The sequence below is a fragment of the Phacochoerus africanus genome, chromosome 9, assembly GCF_016906955.1.
Source record: "Phacochoerus africanus isolate WHEZ1 chromosome 9, ROS_Pafr_v1, whole genome shotgun sequence".
Lineage (NCBI taxonomy): Eukaryota > Metazoa > Chordata > Mammalia > Artiodactyla > Suidae > Phacochoerus > Phacochoerus africanus.
Genome location: NC_062552.1, coordinates 58,236,613 through 58,259,604, shown reverse-complemented (window position 1 = coordinate 58,259,604; position 22,992 = coordinate 58,236,613). Strand labels below are relative to the sequence as shown.

The 22,992-nt window shown below is 40.3% G+C and overlaps 1 protein-coding gene across 2 annotated transcripts in view; it reads left to right on the top strand.

The window, feature by feature from the left end:
* Positions 1 to 3,461: 3,461 nt before the first annotated feature.
* Positions 3,462 to 22,992, top strand: part of SCAPER (S-phase cyclin A associated protein in the ER) — a 411,590-nt gene continuing 392,059 nt past the window's right edge. The window contains exon 1 of one of the 2 annotated variants that reach the window (XM_047796974.1): positions 3,462 to 3,537. The gene's annotated coding sequence lies outside the window, so the exon portion shown is untranslated. The remainder of the gene's footprint in view (positions 3,538 to 22,992) is intronic. The other variant, XM_047796976.1, reaches the window with a different exon arrangement.

The following is a 22,992-nucleotide window of genomic DNA, read 5'->3' as shown; positions in this document are numbered from 1 at the left end:
CCATAGACATGTACAAATGACCAATAAGCACATGAAAAGATGTTGACCATCACTAGTTATTAGACAAATACAAATCACAATCACAGTGAGATACCACTTCACACCCACTAGGATGGCTATAATAAAAAAGACAGATGATACAAGTGTTGGAGAGGATATCAAGAAATTGGAATGGTCATACACTGCTGGTGGGAATGTAAAACAGTACAGCCTAGAAGTTTCCCAAAAAGTTAAATGTGGAGTTACAATATGACCCAGCAAATCCACTCCCAAGAGAAATGAAAATATATGTTCACACAAAAACTTGTACACAATTGTTCATAGCAGGGTTATTCATAATATCTCCAAAGTAGAGATAACCTAAATGTCCATCAACTGATTCATGGATAAATAAAATGTAGTATATCCATACATTGGAATATTATTCAGCCATGAAAGGATTGAAGTTTCGATACATGCTACGATGTGGTTATAACTTGAAAACATGCTAAGTGAGAGAAGCCAGCCACAAAATAGCATATGTTGCATGATTCTCTTTTCGGCTGGCTGTTCAGGAAGAGAGCTAAATCCTAACCACCAGACCACAAGGTTCAGCAGGCTTGATGTAGGTCCCCAGTCCTCGTCTCTTTGGAGAAAAAATTTTGGCAAAGATACAGAGAGTAGTAAGACAAGTAAAATGTTTATTAAGAAAGAAGAGAGTAGTTCCCATCGTGGCACAGTGGTTAACGAATCGGACTAGGAACCATGAGGTTTCGGGTTCAATCCCTGGCCTTGCTCAGTGGGTTAAGGATCTGACGTTGCTGTAAGCTGTGGTATAGGTTGCAGAAGCGGCTCGGACCTGACATTGCTGTGGCTACGGTGTAGGCCGGCGGCTACAGCTCCGATTAGACCCCTAGCCTGGCAACCTCCATATGCTGCGGGAGTGGCCCTAGTAAAGGCAAAAAGACAAAAAAAAAAAAAAAGAATTAAAAAAAAGAGAGAGAGAGAGAGAGAAGAGAGAGAGAGAAGATATGTGTGGAGGAAGCACAGGCAGGCTCGGGAGTTGAGAGGAGAAAGAGACAGACAGACACAGAGAAGTTGTCATGTGCTTTGGGGTGGTTTAAATCACTTGTATGGGGCAGTTTGTCCTTCCTCTGGACAATCATCTTGCTTCTTCTGGCCTTGAGTCCATATCAGGCCTGACTCAGGGCCCTCCCTTGTATGCATACACATTTTCTAGTCAAGGTGGATTCTAGCACAAAGGTTTCTGGGAAGTTGACAGGATGTCCTGTGGTTTGGTGCCCCACCCTTCTCTGACCCCTGAGGAATCTTTCTGTGCATGTGTAGTTCGGAAGGATTCCTTGACCTCAAGAATGAGAAATACATGGTCTCTTTATCTTTTATCCAAAGAGGACTCAGCTTCTCCTTGCTACTGCTATAATTTTTATCTTGAAGTATCTGTCCATGGGGGACAGGTTTCAGTTGTTCAGTGGACCTATCCATCTCCTGTTTCAATTCCTTTTGCATAAAATGTCTAGAGTAGGCAAATCTATATCTAGAGAAAGTAGATTAGTGGTTGCTCATGGTTGAGGGGAGATAGGCAAGTGACTGTTAATGAGTATAGGGTTCCTTTTTGGGGTGATGAAAATATCCTAAAATTGATTATAGTGATGGTGGTACAGCTCCGTGAATGTACTAAAAACTATGGAATTGAACACTTTGAATAACTGTATGGTAAGTAAAATAGCCTAGTAAACTCTTTTATATGTATGCGAGAAAAATGATGACTGGTTTTTATTTTTATCTTCTTGATTTTGAGAGGTTCAAGTGGAGATGACCAGGTATGTAGCAATGTGTATCTGGAACTCACAGCAGAAATCAGGGCTGGAGATATATTCTGGGAAATCTGGAGGACAAAGATACTAACTAAATTTATGTAAAAAGAAACAATCCTCAGTGAGTCTGTCCCTGGGGAAAAAAGAAGGCTTTCACCTATCCCTGAGGGATACTACTATTTAAGGGATGGGAGAAATAAGAGGAAACTTCAAAAGAGATGGAGAGGGAGTGTTTAGAGATGAAGAGAAATCAAGGAAGTAAAAATGGAAGTCAAGGAAAGAGTGTTTCCAGAAGGAAGGAGTGTCAACTGATTCAGAGAGAAATTAAGTTAGGTCATGATGATAATGTTCATAGGATCTGAAGTAAGGAGATCCCTAGTGACTTTGGAAGGAATGGTTTCTATAAGGTGATGAGGCTGAACCAGAAGGGCAATAACTTGAGTTTTTAGACGTGAGCAGTAGTTGAAGTATTGGAGATGTTCTTGTGTAGATAATTAGAGACATGTATTTGTGAAGGGAAGATCTGTAAAGAGGGGAAAGTAGAGGTTGAAGTAGGGTTTGGTGGGTTTGGTGGGAGAGTTCAAGATGGGTGAGGTTGTTTATGTGCTTATAAGAATGAAAGAGAAGAGAAAGGGGACAATTGATAAGAGGAATAAGGTCTTGTCCATCTTTTATGAAATCACATGTTCCTTACAGCAGTATGTTTCCTCCTTATCCTATGTATTTGTTTACTGTAGTGCTTATCATCTCATTATCATGGAACTTATCACTATTTTCTGTCTCTACCCTGTTCCAGGAAGGCACATGTTTTAATATATTTTGTTTATTAACTCTAAGAACCTAGAAAGTATCTGGTGTAGAGTAGATGCTCCAAAAACTCTTGATAAATAAATGAATGAAAGAGCAAGTTTTCTAAAAAGCCAAGTGGGGTGAGCAGCCAGAACAGCCAACAGTATGGTTCCTGCCTTTACAATGCTTATAGTCTAATTGTGAGGTAGACTCTGTTGGATTCCATGACTTCTTCCTTATTGTGGGTAACAAGGGATAGGGAAAGGTAAAGAGCTTGAGTTTCCCAGCAGGATGAAGACTGATGGAGGAATATTCACTTGATAATTATGGTCTGCGTTGTTCAGAGCTGTGATTTAATATTGTTACATTATTCAATTCGTATGTTTATTTTGTCTTTGAAGTAGAGAAAACACAAGTGTTAGGTCATTGTACTTTGTGCCTTTCAAGCCTGGCACAGAAGAGAGGCGGAAAGTCATTGCGTTAGAGGGTAAACTGTGTTTGGTTTAGCGCTGCACGCTTTTCTGAAGCTCTTTCAGAGTTACAGATTTTTGAGGCGGACTTCTAGGTCCTTTATCTATGGGACACACCGCGGTGATAAAGGCAAACGAAAGGGAATGAATCCGAGAGAACTGAGCTGTCAAAAGCAATGTGCAAGCGCTGCCCAGGGAAGGGAAGAACTCGCGAGAATTAGCCGCACCCAGCACCACGAAGCAAACCCACGCAGGGCCTCCCGCCTTCTCGGTCCGCGGGCGCGAACCCGGCTGCGCTTGCGCGCGGAATGCCTGCGCTCGGAGCCAGGAGCCGCGCGGACGCAGCTGGGAGTCACATGGGCTGGCGGACAATCGCTCCGCCTCTCCGCAGCGGCCCCGCCCCGCCCCGCCCCTTTCCCGGCGGGACGCTCGGAGTCGACCCGAACTGCGCAGGGCGGTCAGGGGTGAGTGTCCGTGAGGGGCGTGCGTCGCGCAGAGCCGGACGGGCCTGGGCTGGGGCGCGGGCAGGAAGAACGCGTTGTGGGGGCCAAGGGGACAAAATGGCGGCGGGGTACGCCCTTTCACCCCCTCCCCTCACCTGGGACTGCGGGCGGAGAGGGTAGGGATCGCTGCTGGGGGAGGGGAGCAGAGGCCGCTTGAGAGGGCCATGGGGTCTTCTAAGGAGGCCTGGAGGCGAGGGGTGGGGTGACGAGTGGGCAGGGAGCCTGCCCTTCGAACTCAGCGGGGGTGTGAGCGACAGGGGATCCTGTGCACCTCACGGGCCGAGACGTGGGGGGGGGGGGCGGCTTTATTCCGTCATGGGGGGCGTCCCTGGCGGCACCGGTCTAGGCTTCTGGACTGTCCATCCTGCTAGGGGCTTGCGGGGGAGCCGCCTCCCCAGCCGTTCATTTGACAGGTGATCGTCATCATCTCATTCTCAATGGGGTTTACCTCTTTCCCTGCACATGGACTCTGGAATTAGCTCTGCCCGGGGAGCTGAGCGGGAAAGATCTCTTCCATTTTACAAATGCGTAAAGGCATTTGTAAGGCTTGGAGGGGTAAAGAGTTTAACCACGGCCTCGCACCTGGGAGTAGTAGAACCCTGTCTTCTGCCTCTCTTAGTGCTTCCTTCCCTGCACTTCATTCGCGCCTCCCCCTCTCAGGGTTCTGCCAGTGAGGGACGGGATTATTTGAAAGCGGGCAGAAAACTGGTCCTCCAAGCAGCACCTGCTGCTGTCAAAGTGGGGCCCGCCTGCGTGAGAGCAGCTTCCTGTTGCTGGTGAACTGTATTCCTCATTCTGTGTCAAGTTATTTTCTATGAAAATCGCTATTCAGTATAGTCATCTTACTGAGTAGATAGTAATTCCTTGTAAGTATTATAGGTTGCTAGTTTACATATTGATTTCACCAGCTTTAACAATTTCATCCTCATAAACAATGTGAGGTGGAAGGATGGGATAAGCGTTATGCCCATTTTACCAATGGGGAAACTGCGGCCATTACTTACCCACATCACTTGCTGGTGAAGGCTTGCTCCAGGATTAAGTTTTCAGATCCACTCTGGTTTATATTGAAACTCTGGCCCTGTATTTTTTCCTGTTAACTATGACTTTTCCTCAAAATGTGTTGGTGCAGATTGTTTTATGCCGTATATTGAAATGATCGGAGTACATCCACTAAATAATATTTTAATTAATCAACTTATATGGTTTGGAAAGTTGTCTTTGTGGAAGGAAGTGATCAGGCTTTGAAGGCAGACTGATCTGTATTTGAATCCCAGTTGTCCTTTGACAGATTCATTTTTTTGAGCCTGGATTTCCTCTTCTGTAAAATATGGATATTATTATCCACCTAACAAAATTGTTGATAGCAAGTAAATGTGGTATCTGTAAAGCATTTAGAACTGCTCCTAGCCTATAGTAAGCCCTCAACAAATGCTTGTTACTTTCCTTCTTTCTCCCTATTTCCTTGAGTTGTAATTCCTAAATTCTAAAATTCTCTAAACCCTGGTAGTTTAGGTCAGTCTACCTGGTTTATTATGCATGGAACCATAATCAGTGTTGCTGTAAAAATGGTGATTGGGCTACAAAGGATCTAGTGGTTTTTTTTGGTTGTTGTTGTTTTTAGGGGGTTCTTTTTAGGGCCGCAAGCTAGGGGTCTAATTGGAGCTGTAGCCACTGGACTATACCACAACCACAGCAATGCCAGACCCGAGCCGCATCTGCGACCTACACCACAACTCATGGCAAGCCGAATCTTTAACCTGTTGAGCTAGGCCAGGGATCAGACCTGCGTCCTCATGGATCCTAGTCAGATTGCTTTCTGCTGAGCCACAATGGGAACTCCAGGATCTAGTGTTTTAAACATAGACTTTAAAAATGTTTGTCCTTAAAGACTTCCTAGATATTTAAGGATCATTAAAATGTTGATTTGATAGTGACTTTATTAATACCTTCATGTAACTGCTTTACCGAAATATTTTAAAGATGAAAGGGCTTGAGTCTTTTCTTTCACTTTCATACCCAACCACAACCCAGCCTAGATTAAAGGAGAAGCAAAAAATCTTTGGGAATCGCATTGGAACATTCTTCAAACACTTAGAAAGTGGTGGTGTTATTTAGTGGGAAGTTAAGTAGACTTCTCTCTGATGGTGCAGTCTGACATCCATGGTGAAATTGGCATTCCTGAAATTGTAGAAGCAAAAATGACAAATGGCTTGTATAACAGATTTAAAGAAGTCACTAATAAAAATCTGTTTCCATTTTTATGTTTGGCTTTGGCAATAGGTCTTATGGAATATAAGTGAAAATATATATAGTCCATTGGTGGAAACGACCTTAAAAAATTACTGAAAATAAATGGTTTATAGATAGACTTTTCCCCCTAAGACATGAAACACTAAAGATTTCATGAAGTTTTGCTGAAATAATAACTACTTTTTAACAACTTCTTAAAGTAGTAAGTTGATTATATATCTTGAAAATATGTGAAGTGGAAAGAATAAAAAAAAATAGTTACTAGATACCAATTTACTTCAGCAATTACCTATTCATGGACAGTCTTATCCCATAAAAGCTATCTCCCCATTGTTTTAAGCAAATCACAGACATCATATTTCACTTGTATAGAGTTCTATATGTGTCAGACTTGCTTTTACTTTACTATTGGTAAAGAGAGGTATTTTTGATATTTTCGAAGAGGCATGCCAGGTTTATGGGAGAAAATAAATGCCTCTTAGTTGATGTGCTTATGGTAGTTAACATAGGAATGATCAGAACTGAAAAACCTCATTAAATAATTTGGAATTATAAAATGTCCATATTGCTCTTCAAAATGCTTATTTTAGGAGTTCCCACTGTGGCTCAGTGAGTTAAGAACCCGACGTAATGCCCGTGAGGATGTGTGTTTGATCCCTGGCCTTGCTTAGTGGGTTAGCTACCTGGTGTTGCCACAGGCTGCTTCCTAGGTTGCAGATGCAGCTCGGATCTGGCATGGCTATGGCATTGGCTAGGAGCTAGCTGCGATTTGACCCCTAGTCTGGGAACTTCCATATGCTGCAGGTGTGGCCATTAAAAACACACACACACACAAAAACTTATTTTACTGTGGTACACTTGTTTTCCATTTAACAAATGTGAGAAATTACTGATAGTTGTTGAATATGCTGACTACCATTGTTTAAGTACCAGATGCAGAAAGGTAGTCAATTTTCTTATTTTTCAGAAAATGCAAAAACGTGGGTGATAGATTTAATGAACATTGGAGATAACCTGAAGTTGAAACCCACTTTTTCTAGAATTTATTGGCAAATGTGAGACAATGCATAGCTGTCCTGTCCTGGCTTCAGTTGGTTGGGCCTCTGTTTTTTAGAATAGTGCTACTAGTTGGCTTCTCACTATATTGGGCCTGCCATTTGATTCTTACCTTTACAGAACCTGTGCCCAAACTCAGATAGAGGAGAAGCCTTTCCTGGCACTTGAGCCAGTCTTCACACTTCTATCAGTAGGATTCTCAGGTGTCTCCACAGACATTCTGGGACTTCAGGGCAGGGTAGGACAAGTGAGACTTCAGTTTATCACAGGCAGAAGCTTGTTTAGAACCTTGGGCTCATTTAGTCCTAGCGTTTATTTCCTGTTTACAGCCTTTTTTTCATTTTTTTGTGCTTCATTTTTTGCTTGGCCATTGTTTTCCTCTAGCGAGAGTTTTCAAATTTAATTTGAGTTGACTGCCTATATTTTGCTGTATCCATTTTTTATACTAGCTGATTTTTCATTTATGGTAGTTTTGTAAATTTTCTTTTAAAATTAAAGTAAAAATGTAGTTCTTTTAAAAGAAAAATGTTATGTAGATAATAGTATGGATGGTGGTTAATGGTAGATATTGTGAAAGTAGTAACTGATGGAAATTTTGTAAATTCAGAGTTTTTTTTTTTTAAACAGCTTTATTGAGTTATTTCACATACTGAAAAATTCAGTCATTAAATGTCAGTGGTTTTTAGTATATTTGTGGACTTGTGCAGCTGTCACCACAATCAATTTTAGAATCTTTCAATATCCCAGTATGAAACTCCATAACCATTAGCATTTATTCCCCTGGCTTCCTTCCCCACGTTCCTATTCTACTCCCCACCTCTGCCCCAAGCAGCCACCAATCTACTTTCTTTCTCTGTGAATTTGCCTATTTTGGCATTTCTCATTAATAATATGTTATGCCATTCCCTTCTGGCTTGCGAAATTTCTGCTAAAAAAATCTACTGATAGCCTTTTGGGGTTTCTCTTGTAGATAATGTGTTGTTTTTCTCCTGCTGCTTTTAGGATTTTCTCTTCACCCTCAACTTTACCATTTTAATCATAATGTGTCTTGTTGGCATCTCTATTCCCTTATTTGAAACTCTTGGGGCTTCCTGGACCTAGATGTCTGTTTCTTTCCCTAGATTAGGGAATTTCTCAGCCACTCTTTCTTCAAGTAATATTTTTGGCCCTTCCTCTTTTTCTTCTGGGATCCCTGGACTGTCAACGTTATTCTGTTTGATGTTGTCTTTTTATTTTCATTTTGCTGCTCTGTCTGGGTGAGTTCCATTGTTTAGTCTTACTCCTTGCTGATTGGTTCTACCTCATCAAGTCTGCTGTTGAACCCCTCTAGTGTATTTTTCCGTTCAGTTATAATTTCTTTTTGGTTCTTTCTTATATTTTTTTCTTTTTGTTGATGGTCTCACAGTGTTTTTCCATTCTTTCAAGTTTGGTGAGCATTTTTATGACATTACTTTTTTTGGCCGCCCTGTGGCATGTGGGGTTTCTGGGCCAGGGATCAGATCTTTGTGGTAGTTGTGATCTAAGCCGCAGCTGTGGCAACAGCAGGTCCTTAACCTACTGTGTTGGGTCGGGAATGGAACCTGAGTCCCAGTGCTCCCAAGATGCTTCTGCTCTTATTGTGCCACAGTGGAAACTCCTTATGACATTACTTTAAATTCTTTATTAGGTAGATTGCTTATCTCTCTATCATTTAGTTCTTTTCCTGAAGTTTTTCTTTTCCCTTTTTCTTTCAATTTGAACATATTTATTTCTCTCCTTTGCCAAATTCTTTGTGTTTGTTTCTGTGTATTAGGTGTATGAGCTATTTCCCAATCTTGAAGGAGTGTCCTTATTGAGATGCCCTGTGGGGCTCAGAAGCATAATCCTGCCCGGCCACTAGAGCCAGGTGCTCAAGGTGTGTCTCCTATGGGGCTGCATGGGCCTCCTGTTGAGGCAGGGCCATGGTGGTTCTGAGGCGCTAGTGAGTGGGGGCTGTCACTCAGTTGACCAAGAGTCCTGGCTTAAGCACATAGGTAGGCAAGGCTCTCACTGGAGTATTTTCACTGGTGTTAATAGGTTACATGGAGAATTCCAGATGTGTGGTGCCAGTGCTGTTATTAGTAAGGTAGCCTGAGATCACAAAAATGGCTCCCACAAACACTTCCTAACTCATCTTGTGAGTTATCACCTTGATACCAAACAAAGAAAATTACAGGCCAATGTCTCTGATGAACATAAAAACAAAGACTTCAACAGTGAATTGTTGATTCAACAAATCTTCAGCAAACAGAATTCAGCAATACATTAAAAGGATCATTTACCACAGTCAAGTGGGATTTATCAAACATCTAGAAATCAGTACATGTGATATGCCATGGTAACAAAATGAAGGCCAAAAATCATATGATTATTTCAATAGATGCAGAAAAAGCATTTGACAAGATTAAATATTCATTTGTGATAAAAACTCTCAACAAAGTGGGTATGGAGGCATATACCTCACATAATAAAGGCCATAAATGACAAACTCTCAGCTAATATCATACTTAATGGTGGAAAACTTAGGGCTGTTTCTCTAAAATCAAGGGCGAAACAAGGATGCTAACTCTTGCTACCTTTATGCAGTGTAGTATTGGAAGTCCTTGTGAGATTACTTAGGCAAGAAAAAGAAATAAAAGACATCTAATTTGGAAATAAGTTCATCACTCTTTGCGGATGACGTGATTTTATAAATAGAAAACTGTAAAGAGTCCACCAAAAAACTACTAGAAATAATAATGTTACAGGGTACAAAATCAAAATACAAAAATTTGTTGTGTTTCTATATGCCAACAATGCACTAGCAGACAAAGAAGTTAGGGAAATAATTTTATTTAAATTGCAACAAAAAGAATAAAATACCTAGGAATAAATTTAATCAAGGAATTGAAAGACTTTCAGACTCAAAAGTGTAAGGCATTGTTGAAAGAAATTGAAAACACACAAAAAATGGAGAGATATTTCATGCTTATGGATTGGGATAATTAATGTTATTAAAATGTCCATATTATCTAATGCAGTCTACAGTTTCAGTGCAATCCCTATCAACATTCCAAGGATATTTTTCAGATAAATAGAGCAAAAAATTCTAAAAAATACTTGGAAACACAAAAGATCTTCAATAGTCAAAGCAAACTCGAGAAAAAAGAACAAAGCTGGAGGTATCACTCCCTGATTTCAAGCTATATTACAAAGCCATAGTAAGCAAAACAGATCATATTGGCAGAAAAACCAGATACTTGATCAGTGGAACAGAATTGAGAGCCCAGACATATACCCAGTCATATATGGACAATCAGTTAATGATAAAGGAGCAAAGAACATGCAATGGAGAAAGAATGTTTTCTTCAATAATTGGTGCTAGGAAAACTGGGAAGCCCATGCAAAAAAATGAAACTAGACCACTATCTCACACTGCACACAAAAATCAACTCAAAATGGATTAAAGATTTGACTGTGAGACCTGGAACCATCAAACTCTTAGAAGAAAACAGTGTGCTCTTTGACATTGGTTTTAGCAATATCTTTCTAGATTTGTCTCTTCATGCAAGGGAAACAAAAACAAAAACAAACAATGGGATTACATCAAACTAAAAAGTTTATGTTCAGCAAAGGAAATCACTAACAAAGCAAAAAGATAAGCTACCGATTGGGAGAAGAGTTTTGCAAATGATGTACCCTATAAGGGGTTAATATCCAAATTATATAAAGAACGCATACAACTGAACAACAGAGAAGCAACAACTGATTAAAAAATGCACAGAGGATCTGAATAGATATTTTTTCCAATGAAGACATACAGATGGCAATAGGTACATGAAAAGATGTGTTCAGCATCATTAATTAATAGGGAAATGCAAATCAGAACTACAGTGTGATATCCTCTCTTGCCTATCAGAATGGCTATGATCAAAAAGGCAAGAAATAACAAATGTTAGGATGTAGGGAAAAGAGAACCCCTATGCACTGTTTGTCGGACTGTAAATTAGTGCAGCCACTGTGGAAGATGTCGTGGAGACTCTTCAAAAAATTCGAGAAAAACCTACATGTGACCCAGCTGCTACACTTCCTGGTATTTATTTAAATAATATGAAAACACTAATTTGAAGATACCTGCACCCTCATGTTTGTTGCAGCATTATTTATAATAGCCAAGATATAGAAACAACCTAAGTGTCCATCAATAGATCAATGGATAAAGAAGATGTGGTGTATGTATATATGTATACGCACACGTTCAATGGAATACTCTTCAGCCATAGATGAAATCTTGCCTTTTGCAACAGCAAGGAGGACCTTGAGTGTATTATGTTAAGTGAAATAAGCTAGACAAAGAAAGACAATCTGTTAAGATTTCACTTATGTGGGATATAAAAACAAAAAATAAGCGAACAAACTAAACCAAAGGAAACGTATAGATAACAGAACAGAATAATGGTTACCAGAAGGGAAGGGACAGGAGGGGAGTAGAGTGAAATGGATAAAGGGGATTATCTGTGTCTCAGTGCCTGTGTTCTAATTGGATCCTGCCTTTCTGGTAGATGTGGGTCCTCATCGCTTATGGTCTATGCATTTTTTTTTTTTTTTTTTTTGCTTACAGCATGTGGAAGTTCCCAGGCTAGGGGTCAAATCGGAGCTACAGCTGCTGGCTTATGCCACAGTCACGACAGTGTGAGACCTATACCACAGCTCACAGCAGCATGGGATCCTTAACCCACTGAGTGAGGCCGGGGATCGAATTTGCATCCTCATGGATCTTAGTTGGGATTGCTAACTGCTAAGCCACAAAGGGAACTCTGGTCCATGCACTTTCAAATCAAGTGTTTTGGCACTGATTTTTGGGTTTAGTAAGTCTACCTACAAGCCCTTTAAGGGTGGGTTGTCCTCTCTGCAGTTTTGTAGGTTTCCTGGGCGTGTTTTCTGTTGGCATTTAAAGCCAGTTGTTTTGGGATCTAGGGGTCTCTCCTGCACACAATCTAGAAGTTAGAGTGTTTAATGTGGAGCTTGAATCCCTCACTTTTCAGGGCAAAGATCCATATCTTTGTGATCCCTTCCAGTTATGAACTGACACAGTGTGGGTTTTCCTTGGTGAAACTATATCTCTGCTTCTCCTATCCTCTGCCATTCCTGTCCATCCTGATGTTGTCCTTTTACCCTTTGTTATGAAGGCTCTGTTTATCCAGTTTTCATGTCTCTTTTCAAGGACATTATTCCATATGTAGTTTTAGAGTTGTGTTGATAGGAGGAGATGAGTTTAGGATTTTCTTTTTTTCTTTTTCTTTTTTTTGTCTTTGTGCTATTGCTTGGGCTGCTCCCGCCGCATATGGAGGTATCCAGGCTAGGGGTCGAATCGGAGTTGTAGCCGCTGGCCTACGCCAGAGCCACAGCAACGCAGGATCCGAGCCGTGTCTGCAACCTACACCACAGCTCAGGGCAACGCCGGATCGTTAACCCACTGAGCAAGGGCAGGGACCGAACCCGCCATCTCATGGTTCCTAGTCGGATTCGTTAACCACTGCGCCATGACGGGAACTCCTAGGATTTTCCTATGGTACCATTTGAACCCCCCCTTATTATTACTTTTGATGACTGCATCTGTGGCATATGGAAGTTCCCAGGCTAGGGACTGAATCTGAGTTGCAGCTGTGAACTCTGCTGCACTTGTAGCAGTGCTGGATCCTTTAACCTTCTGTGCTGGGCTGGGGACCGAACCTGTGCCTCCGCAGCAACCTGAGCTGCTGCAGCCAGGTTCTTAATCTACTGAACCACAGCAGGAACTCCTCGATGAAATTTTTTTGTCGTGAATGGATGTTGAATTTTTGTCTTTTTGCCATTTCTTGGGCTGCTCCTGTAGCATAGGGAGGTTCCCAGGCTAGGGGTTGAATCAGAGCTGTAGCCGCCAGCCCATACCACAGCCACAGCAACTCAGGATCCGAGTCATGTCTGCAACCTACACTACAGCTCACGGCAACGCCGGATTCTTAACCCACTGAGCAAGGGCAGGGATCGAACCCGCAACCTCATGGTTCCTAGTCAGATTCATTAACCACTGAGCCACAATGGGAACTCCTGGATGTTGAATTTTATCAAATGCTTTTTCTGTGTCTGTTAAGTTGATTATGTGATTTTTATCCTTTTTGTTAATGTGTTGTATCACATTGACTGATTTGCAGATATTAAACCTTTGCATCCCTGGAATAAATCCCATTTGATCATGTGTATGATTCTTTTTATATATTGTTGAATTCTATTTGCTAATATTTTGTTGAGGGGTTTTTGCATCTATATTTATCAGAGGTACTGGCCTGTAATTTTTTTTGGCGCATCCGTGTCTCTTTTTGGTATCAGCATAATGGTGGCATTGTAGAATGAATTTCAGAGTGTTTCCTCCTCTTCAGGTTTTTTTTTTTTTTTTGGAATAGTTTGAAAAGGATTGATATTAGTTCTTCTTTATATGCATGGTGGAATTCCCCTATGAAGCCTTCTGTTCCCAATCTTTTGTTTGCTGTCAGTTTTTTGATTACTAATTCAATTTCACTGCTAGTGATTAGTCTGTTCAGATTGTCTATTTCTTCTTGATTTCAGTCTTGGTTTCTATACATTTATACATTTCTCCTGTGTTGTCCAGTTTGTTGCCATATAACTGTTTGCAGTATTATGATTTTTTTGTACCTCTCTGATATTGGATATAATGTCCCCTGTTTTATTTCTTATTTTATTTATTTGTATTCTCTTTTTTCTTGATGAGCCCGGCTAAAGACTTATAAATTTTGTTTGTCTTTTCAGAAAACCAGATGTTGGTTTCATTGATCTTTTCTATTGTTTTTTGACCTCTCTTCTATTTATTTTTTCTTTTAGGATTGGTTTTGGTATTGATGAATTCTTTTATATTTGGGTTGTCTGAGTTTTTTGCTTTTTTTAGGGCCATACCTGTGGCATATGGAAGTTCCCAGGCTAGGGATTGAATCGGAGCTACAGCCATCAGCCTATACCACAGCCACAGCAATGCGGGATCTGAGCCACGTCTGTGACCTACACCATAGCTAATGGCAATGCCAGATCCGTAACCCACTGAGCAAGGCCAGGGATCAAACCCACAACCTCATGGTTCCTAGTCAGATTCATTAACCACTGAGCCTTGAAGGAACTCCCTGAGAAGTTATTTATCTCTCTTTCAATTCTGAATGATAATCGTGCTGAGTAGAATATCCTGGGTTGCTAGTTATTCCCTTTCAGCACTTTAAATATATCATGCCACTCCCTTCTGGCCTGAAATGTTTCTGCAAAAAAATCAGCTGATAGCCTTTTGGGGGTTCCCTTGTATATGGCTCTTTATTTTTCTCTTGTTGCCTTTAGAATTCTCTCTTAATCTTTAATTTGCCACTTTAGTTATATCTTGGTGTGGGTCTGTTTGGGTTCATCTTGTTTGGGATCCTCTGTGCTTCTTATATCTGAATATCTGTTTCCTTCTTCAAGTTTGGGGAAATTTTCAGCTATTATTTTATCAAATATATTTTTGATGTTTTTCTTTTTCTCTTGTCCTTCTGAGATCCCCATAATCTGAATTATGTATGCCTGATGTTGTCTTAGAAGTCCCTTAAACTATTCTCATTAAAAAGGTTTTTTTTTTCTTTTTGCTGTTCTGATTGGGTGTTTCCATTATTCTATCTTCCGTATCAGTTACGCAGTCTTCTCTGTCACCTAGCCTGCTCTTAATTCCTTCTGGTGTGTTTTTTATTTTATTTCATTCTTCAGTTCTGACCGGTTCTTTTTTATGTTTTCCAGTTCCTTGTTAAAACTCTCTTTGTTCATCTGTTCTTTTCCCTAATTCAGTTATCATTCTTACCAATGTCTTGAGCTCTTTTTTCTGTTGAATTATTTATATGTTTCATTAGTTGTTTTTCAGGGCTTTTATCATCTTCTTTCATTTGAAACAAATTCCTCTCTTTTTTCATTTTGTTTAACTTTCTTTGTCTCTATGAAATTTTGTGAAACTATTGCCTATCCTGATCTTAAAGGGATATTTTTATGTGGATGCATCCTTATGCAGTCTTTATGTGCCTGGTGGCTTTGGTGGGGAAGCTGGATCTGAAGTGAGCATGAGTCACAGTCTTTCCCAGGTTTGCTGGCAGTTGTCACCTTAGTGGGAGGTAAGGCTGCAGAAGGAAGGGCTAGAGCCGGAGCCAGGTGTGAGCCAGGACTTCTGTGCCCAGTAGATGATACTGCTTTATCTGGTCCAGGCTCATGTACCAAGGTGCTGGAGCAGAAGCCTTGAGGGTTGGAGCCAAACTGGTTCTATTGCCTCTTAGCATGTGCCCTCCCCCTTTCACAGCATTGACATCTTTCCCCAGAAGGGAGCTGCACTGCAGCAAGAGGGACTGCAACAGGCACTCAGTGTGGATTGGGGCATATGTTGGGGCTGTTCTGGCATATCAGAGTCCAGACCCCTCCTAATCTACTGCCTCTGAGAGTGCCAGTAATAGCTGCCCTGGCCCCAGTCAGCTGCAGAGCTAGGTCCAGGTTGGTGCCATCCCCCACAGCTGCACATCCTTGAAAGCACAGCCTTTACCCTAGTGGGGAGCTGTGCAGCAGAGCAGGATGGGCCAGGGTGTATGCTGGGCTAGTCACAGAAACTGGCACAATCCCAGGCAGGCTCTCAGTCTGCCTCCTCTGCCTTATTTTGGGAATAAGTAAACATGTGCACGCTCTTCATGAATGGAGTTCAAGTTTCTCAGAGTCCCCCTCCTAGTCCCACTAGTCTTCAAACCATTGAAGAGCATTTGTTTTCCTGGTGTTGGACCCCAAGCCTGGGGTGCCCATAATGTGGTTCAAACCCCCCTCTTTCCAAGGAGAATCTCCAAGTTCAAGTATTGCTCCTACTTCTGTGTTCCATCCTTCGAGTGTGAGTCCCAACCTGATCACTTTTCTTCCTTCCTGACTTGGTGTGGATCTTTCTTTACAGCCTTGGTTATATAAGTCTTTCCACCAGTCTCCAGTTTGTTTTCAGTGAGAATTGCTCTGCATGTAGATGTATTTTTGATATGTTCATAGGGAGAGGTGAGCTTAGCATCCTCCTGTTTTGCTCTCAATCTCCTCCCCTGAATACATTTAAATTTAAATCACTACAGCCTTTTAAAGTTGTAACTGCTGTACAATTACATTTTCAGAAAATCTGCAAAATAGCGAAGAAAAAAAAATCACTCATAGTCATTCCATTAGTGTACATTTTCCAGTTAATGAGCACCAGTTCTCTGTCATTTGGTGCTTCATACCTAATTTCTTTGATTTAGAAAATAATTCTAAAAGATGGATATTTTAACCCCCATTTTACAAGTGTGAACTGTGAAGTTCAAAATGTTAAATAACTTGCCTAAAGGTTACATGGAGTTTATTTAATTTTTTCTTATGTTTGACTTCAAACTTTTAAAAGATTTTTATTTTTTCTATTATAGTTGATTTATAATGTTCTGTGAATATCTGCTATACAGCAAAGTGACCCAGTCACACGTATATTTATACACATTATTTTCGCATATTATCTTCTTTCATGTTCTATCATAAGACCATGATAGAATATTAAAAAGAATTTATATATATGTATGACTGGGTCACTTTGCTGTACAGCAGAAATTGGCACAGCATTGTGAATCAAATATATTTTAATAAAAATAAAAAAGATGTAGCCTTATAAAATAAGGTGATTGGATATAGTTCCCTGTGCTATACAGCAGGAACTCATTGCATATCCATTCTAAATGCCATCTACTGATGCCAAACTCTCCATCCATCCCACTCCCTCCTCCTTTCCCTTGACAACCACAAGTCCATTCTTCAAGTCTGTAAGTCCATTCTCCAAGTCTGTGAGTCTGTTTTGTTTTGTAGATAGGTTTATCTGTGCCATATTTTAGATTTAACATATAAGTGACATCATATGGTATTTGTCTTTCTCTTTCTGACTTACTTCACTTAGAATGAGAATTTCTAGTTGCATCCTTATTGTTGCAAATGGCATTATTTTATTCTTTTTTTATGGCTGAGTTGTATTCCATTTTGGTATATATAACACATCTTCTTAATCCATTCATCTGTCGATGGACATTTATGTTGTTTCCATGTCTTGGCTATTGTGAATTGTGCTGCAATGAACATAGGGGTGCACATATCTTTTCCAATGAAAGTTTTGTCTGGGAGTGAAATTGCTGGATCATATGGTAGTTCTATATTTAGTTTTCTGAGGAACCTCCATACTGTTTTCCATAGTGGTTTTATCAATGTACATTCCCACCAACAGTGTAGGAAGGTTCCCTTTTCTCCACACCCTCTCCAGTATTTGTTGTTTGTAGACTTATTAATGATGGACATTCTGACTGGTGTGAGGTGGTACCTCATTGTAGTGTTGATTTGCATTTCTTTAATAATTAGTGATGTTGAGCATTTTTTCACGTGCATTCTGGCCATCTGAGCATCTTCTTTGGAGAAATGTCTATTTAGAACTTCTGCCCATTTTTTGATTTTTTTTTTTGTTTTGTTATTGAGTTGTATGAGTTGTTTGTATGTTTTGGAGATAAAGCCCTTGGTGGTTGCATCATTTGCAACTACTTTCTCCTATTCTGAAGGTTGTCTTTTTTTTTTTTTTAATGGTTTCTTTTGCTGTGCAAGAGCTTGTAAGTTCGATTAGCTCCCATAGTCCATAGTTTATGTTTTTTTTTATTTCTATTGCCTTGGGAGACTGACCCAAGAAAACATTTGTACAATTGATGTCAGAGAATGTTTTGCCTATGTTCCCTTCTAGGAGTTTTATGGTGTTATTCTCTTATTGTTAAGTCTTTAAGCCATGGTGTAAGGGTGTGTTCTAGTTTCACTGATTGATGTGCATCTGTCCAGTTTTCCCAGCACTAGTTGCTGAAGAGACTGTCTTTTTCCATTTTATATTCTTGCCTCCTTTTTCAAAGATTAATTGACATTAATTAATCTGGGTTTATTTCTGGGCTCTCTGTTCTGTTCCATTGGTCCATATGTCTGTTTCTGTACCAGTACCACACTGTCTTGATAACTGTTACATAGATTTTAAGTGACAGTTTTGGGTGGTGAATTTGGGTCCGACTTCAGAGTTTATGCTCTGAATCCACATTGCTTCTTGTCTATTTCCAATCTGTTTTCCAGTGCATGTGGATCATATGGTACATAAAACATTGTGTCTGCCTTAAAAAAGTTGTTGGTGTCTAGCATATACCTGTCTTTATTGGAAAGCTCACTTATTGGTTCTAGAATGACCAAAATAAGAAGAGTTCAAAAGAGCCAATTTTACTTAATCAATAAACCAGCCTACTTCCTTCCTTACTTTAGTTCAAAATCTTTGTTGACTGCCTACCATTTGTAACCTTAAGTGGAAGAAAGAGAAGATCATTGAGATGCTCATCCTGTCTTTTAGGATCCTAAAATGTAGTAGAGGAGGAAATTCTTGTCCAAGGGAAATGGGGAATAGAGTATAACACCAATTGAGCATCTACTATGTGCTGAGTTTTGTATATTATTTAAGTACTTGTTATGTAACAGATACTGTGTTAATTGGTGGAAACTAGTATGCTGCCATTTAACTCTATAAAGTAGAAATTTACAGAAAGAGAAAACTGAAGTTCTGGGGGATTAATGACTTGTCAAAAGTTATTAGCTAGTAGCTACAATAATTCATCCCACTGGAATTCGGTCCCATATCAGTGTGCAGTCTTTTGTGCTGTGCTGATTTGAGTAGATGTGTTTCTCATCTAATCCTCCTAACAACCTAATAAATTAAGGATAGCCTTCGTTTTTTTCCCCTAAGCTGTGTGCCCTTTTCTTTTCTTTTTTTTTTCTTTTTTTTTTTGTCTCTTTGCTATTTCTTTGGGCCGTTCCTGCGGCATGTGGAGGTTCCCAGGCTAGGGGTCGAATCGGAGCTGTAGCCGCCAGCCTGCGCCAGAGCCACAGCAACGCAGGATCCAAGCTGCGTCTGCAACCTACACCACAGCTCACAGCAACGCTGGATCGTTAACCCACTGAGCAAGGGCAGGGATCGAACCTGCAACCTCATGGTCCCTAGTCGGATTCGTTAACCACTGAGCCATGACGGGAACTCCTAAATCAGTTTTATTGAAGTATAATTTACATACAAAAAGTATACCCACTTTTTAAGTGGATGGTTCAATAAGTATTGGCAAATTTATGTATAGTTGTGAACTACTACCACAGTCCATCTTCCCAGAAAGTTCTCTTGTACTTCTTTCCAATCCTTTCCCTCCAACCAAGGCAGCCTTCTTTTAATATTTTCATCTAGGATTAGTTTTACATGTTCTAAAACTTCATATAAATAGGATCATTCAGTACTGAGTGAAGTATTTACTTATCATACTAAGTGAAATAAGTCAGAAAGAGAAAAACAAAAACCATATGATATCACTTATATGTGGAATCTAAAATATGGCAAATGAACTGACCTGAAAAACAGCAGACTCACAAGCATAGAGAACAGACTTGTAGTTGTAAGGGGGAAGAGGGGAGGGAGTGGGATGGACTGGGAGTTTGGGGTTAGGAGATGCAAACTATGACATTTAGAATGCGTAAGCAATGAGGTCCTATTGTCAGAGGGAACTCTATTCAGTGTTTTGGGATAGACTATGATGGAAGATAAGGGCATGTATGTATATATATGAGACTGGCTCACTTTGCTCTATAGCAGAAACTGGCACAATACTGTGAACAACTATACTCTTAATAAAATTTTTTTAAAAAATGGAATCATTCAGTATGTATGTTTTTGTGTCCCTGTTCTTTTTCTGTACCTAATGTCTGTGATATTCATTTTGTGTGTATCAGTTGTTCATTCCTTTGTATGGCTTTCTATTCTACTGTATAGATGCCACAATTTGATTATCTCTTCTCTTGTTGATATTTGGGTTGTCCCAGTTTGAGGATATTATGAATAAAGCTGCTTTGAACATTTGTTAGATCTTTGTGTGGAAAAAAATTTCTTGGGTAAACAACCTAGCCTTCATTTTTATAGGTGGGAATACTGATGCTCAAAGAGGTTGAATGACTTTTTAAAGTCGCATGACCAGTGATTCAGTGGACTCAAATGCCTTTATACACTCTTTCCACTCTATCACACTTTCCCCCACTTTTTAGAGGTAAAAATTACAGATGAAGTGGTCTGTGAATTCAGATGAAGAAGATCTCTGTCAGCTTGGCATGTCAAAATGGGCTTCTTGAAGATGACTTTTGAGTTGGCCTTGAAGAATCGCTAGGCTTTGAATATGTAGAAGGCGAGAAGAATTTTGTAAGCAAAGATTCTTTAGTATGGGCTTCATTCATTAGTAAATAAGTATTTAATTAGTGCCTCCTCAGTGCCTGGCACTGTTCTGTATGCTGAGGCTACAGCAGTAACAAAGCCGGTGTACATCATGGAGCTTACATTCTTGTGGGGAGAGATGGATAGTACACCAAGTAAGTAAATAAAGTAATAAGTGCTCTAGAGAAAAGTGGGATGCCAGTGTTGGGAGTCAGGATAAATGGGTTGCAATTTTAAAAAGAGGGCTTGAGAAGGCTTCACTGAGAAGGTGACATGTGGCTAAGGTTAGAGTCAGTCTTGAGTGATCCAGATGGGGACTTTACAAGTGTAAAGCCCCAGGGCAGGAGTGTGTTTGGCATGTTGGGGAATTTAAAGAGGATGCTATGGCTGAAGTGGAATCAACACCAGAGAAGCAAGGAGTAGGTGTGGTCAGAGACGTATGGGGAGTTATAAAGTTGAGGGTGTGGTAGGTCACTGTGAGGACTTTTACTCTGAGCAAGATGTAGAGGCATTGGAGAGTTGTGAACAGAGGCAATGTTTTAAAAATATGTATATATAACATTTTTACTGAGATATAATTCATACACTATGCAACTCACCCATTTAATAAGTGGTTTTTAGTGTATTCACAGAGTTGTGCAACCATCACCATAATGAATTTTATTTTATTTTATTTTATTTTTGTCTTTTATCTTTTGAGGGCTGCACCCGTGGCATATGGGGGTTCCCAGGCTAGGGGTTGAATGGGAGCTACAGCTGCCTGCCTACGCCAGAGCCACAGCAATGCCAGATCCGAGCTGCGTCTGCAACCTACACCACAGCTCATGGCAACGATGGATCCTTAACCTACTGAGCGAGGCAGGGGATCGAACCTGCAACTTAATGGTTCCTAGTCGGATTCGTTTCTGCTGCACCACAACGGGAACTCCCACCATAATGAACTTTAGAACATTTTCATCATCTCCAAAAGAAACCCTGTACTCATGAGTAGTCATTCTCGTTTCCCTCCAACTCTCTAGTGCTAGGCAAGTGATAATCTGTTTTCTGACTCTATGGATTTTCCCATTTTTGATGTTATATATAAGTGGAATTATAAAATATGTGGTCTTTTATGACTGACCTTTTTCACTTAGAATGTTGTTTTCAAGGTTCTTTCATGTCGTAGCATGTATAAGCACTTTATTCTTTTTTATGGCCAAGTAAGATTCCAACAGCCAACAGTTGTTTCTACTTTTTGGCTGTTAGGAGTAATGATGCTATGAATTCTTGTAAGTTTTTGTGTGAACATACATTTTCATTTGAAGTGCTATGTTTTAAAAGAAGCAGATTCAGGGAGTTCCCATCTTGGCTTAGTGGTTAACTAACCCGACTGGCATCCATAAGGAAGTGGGTTCGATCCCTGATCCCTGAGTTCCCATCATGGCTCAGTTGGCTAACGAACCTGACTAGCAACCATGAGGTTGTGGGTTCGATCCCTGGCCTTGCTCAGTGGGTTAAGGATCCGACATTGCTGTGAGCTGTGGTTTAGGTTGCAGATGCAGCTTGGATCCCGAATTGCTGTGGTTGTGGCATAGGGAACCTCTGTGTGTTGTGGTGTGGCCCTAAAAAGACAAAAGACAAAAAATAAATAAATAATAATAAAAAAAGACGAAGCAGATTGATTTGAAGAAGATAAATGACCTAGGCTCTTATCTCAATTGGTGCTTGCTTTTCTTTGTTCATTAGTTGTTCTTATAGGGTTAGGCCATTTTTTCTAGCAATTTCTTTCTCCCTTTGGGTTTTATCTAGTTTCCCTACTTTGGGTTTCTTTGAATAAAGGTTTGACCCACATTAAATAGGTTCCCTAAAAAATAGGGTCAGTTCTGTGTAGAGCCTTATGTGATTTGTAATTAAGATATTCTTATAAAAATCTCAGGGTTTTTTTTTTTTTTTTTTTTTTTTTTTAAGGTCTGCACCTGTGGCATATAGAGGTTCCCAGACTAGGGGTCCAGTCGGAGCAATAGCCACTAGCCTATGCCACAGCCACAGCAGTGCCAGATCCAAGCTGTGCCTGTGACCTACACTACAGCTCATGGCAACACCAGATTCTTAACCCACTGAGTGAAGCCAGGAATCGAACCTGCGTCCTCTTGGATACTAGTCAGATTCATTTCTGCTGAGCCATTATGGGAACTCCTAAAATCTCAGTTTTTGAAAATTCCTAAGGAGAAGTTACACAGTGTTTTGTATGCTGAGTTGGGATTTAGTAGTGAGTTATAAATCAATTTGGTGAAAACAGCACTTAAAAAGTAGAGTAGGAAATATCTGAGTGCATCTCTTAACAATAGGGTTAAATATCACTTCATAAAACTTTGTTTTCGAGTTCCTGTCGTGGTGCAGTGGGAACGAATCCAACCTAGGAACCATGAGGTTGCGGGCTAGATCCCTGGCCTCGCTCAGTGGGTTAAGGATCCGGCATGGCCATGAGCTGTGGTGTAGGTTGCAGATGCGGCTCAGATGTGGCATTGCTGTGACTGTGGTGTAGGCTGGCAGCTACAGCTCTGATTAGACCCCTAGCCTGGGAACCTCCATATGCCATGGGTGCGGCCCTAAAAAGACAAAAACAAAACAAAACAAACTTTGTTTCAGTTAAATGTGTGTGTCATGATGTAAAATGTGTGTGTGTAATTATAGCTTGTAGTAAAAAAAAGTTTAAAGTCTCTGGATTGGGATATCATGGACTGTTTATGTAATTAATACTCTTTCTCTTCCATTTAATTTTTTTTGAG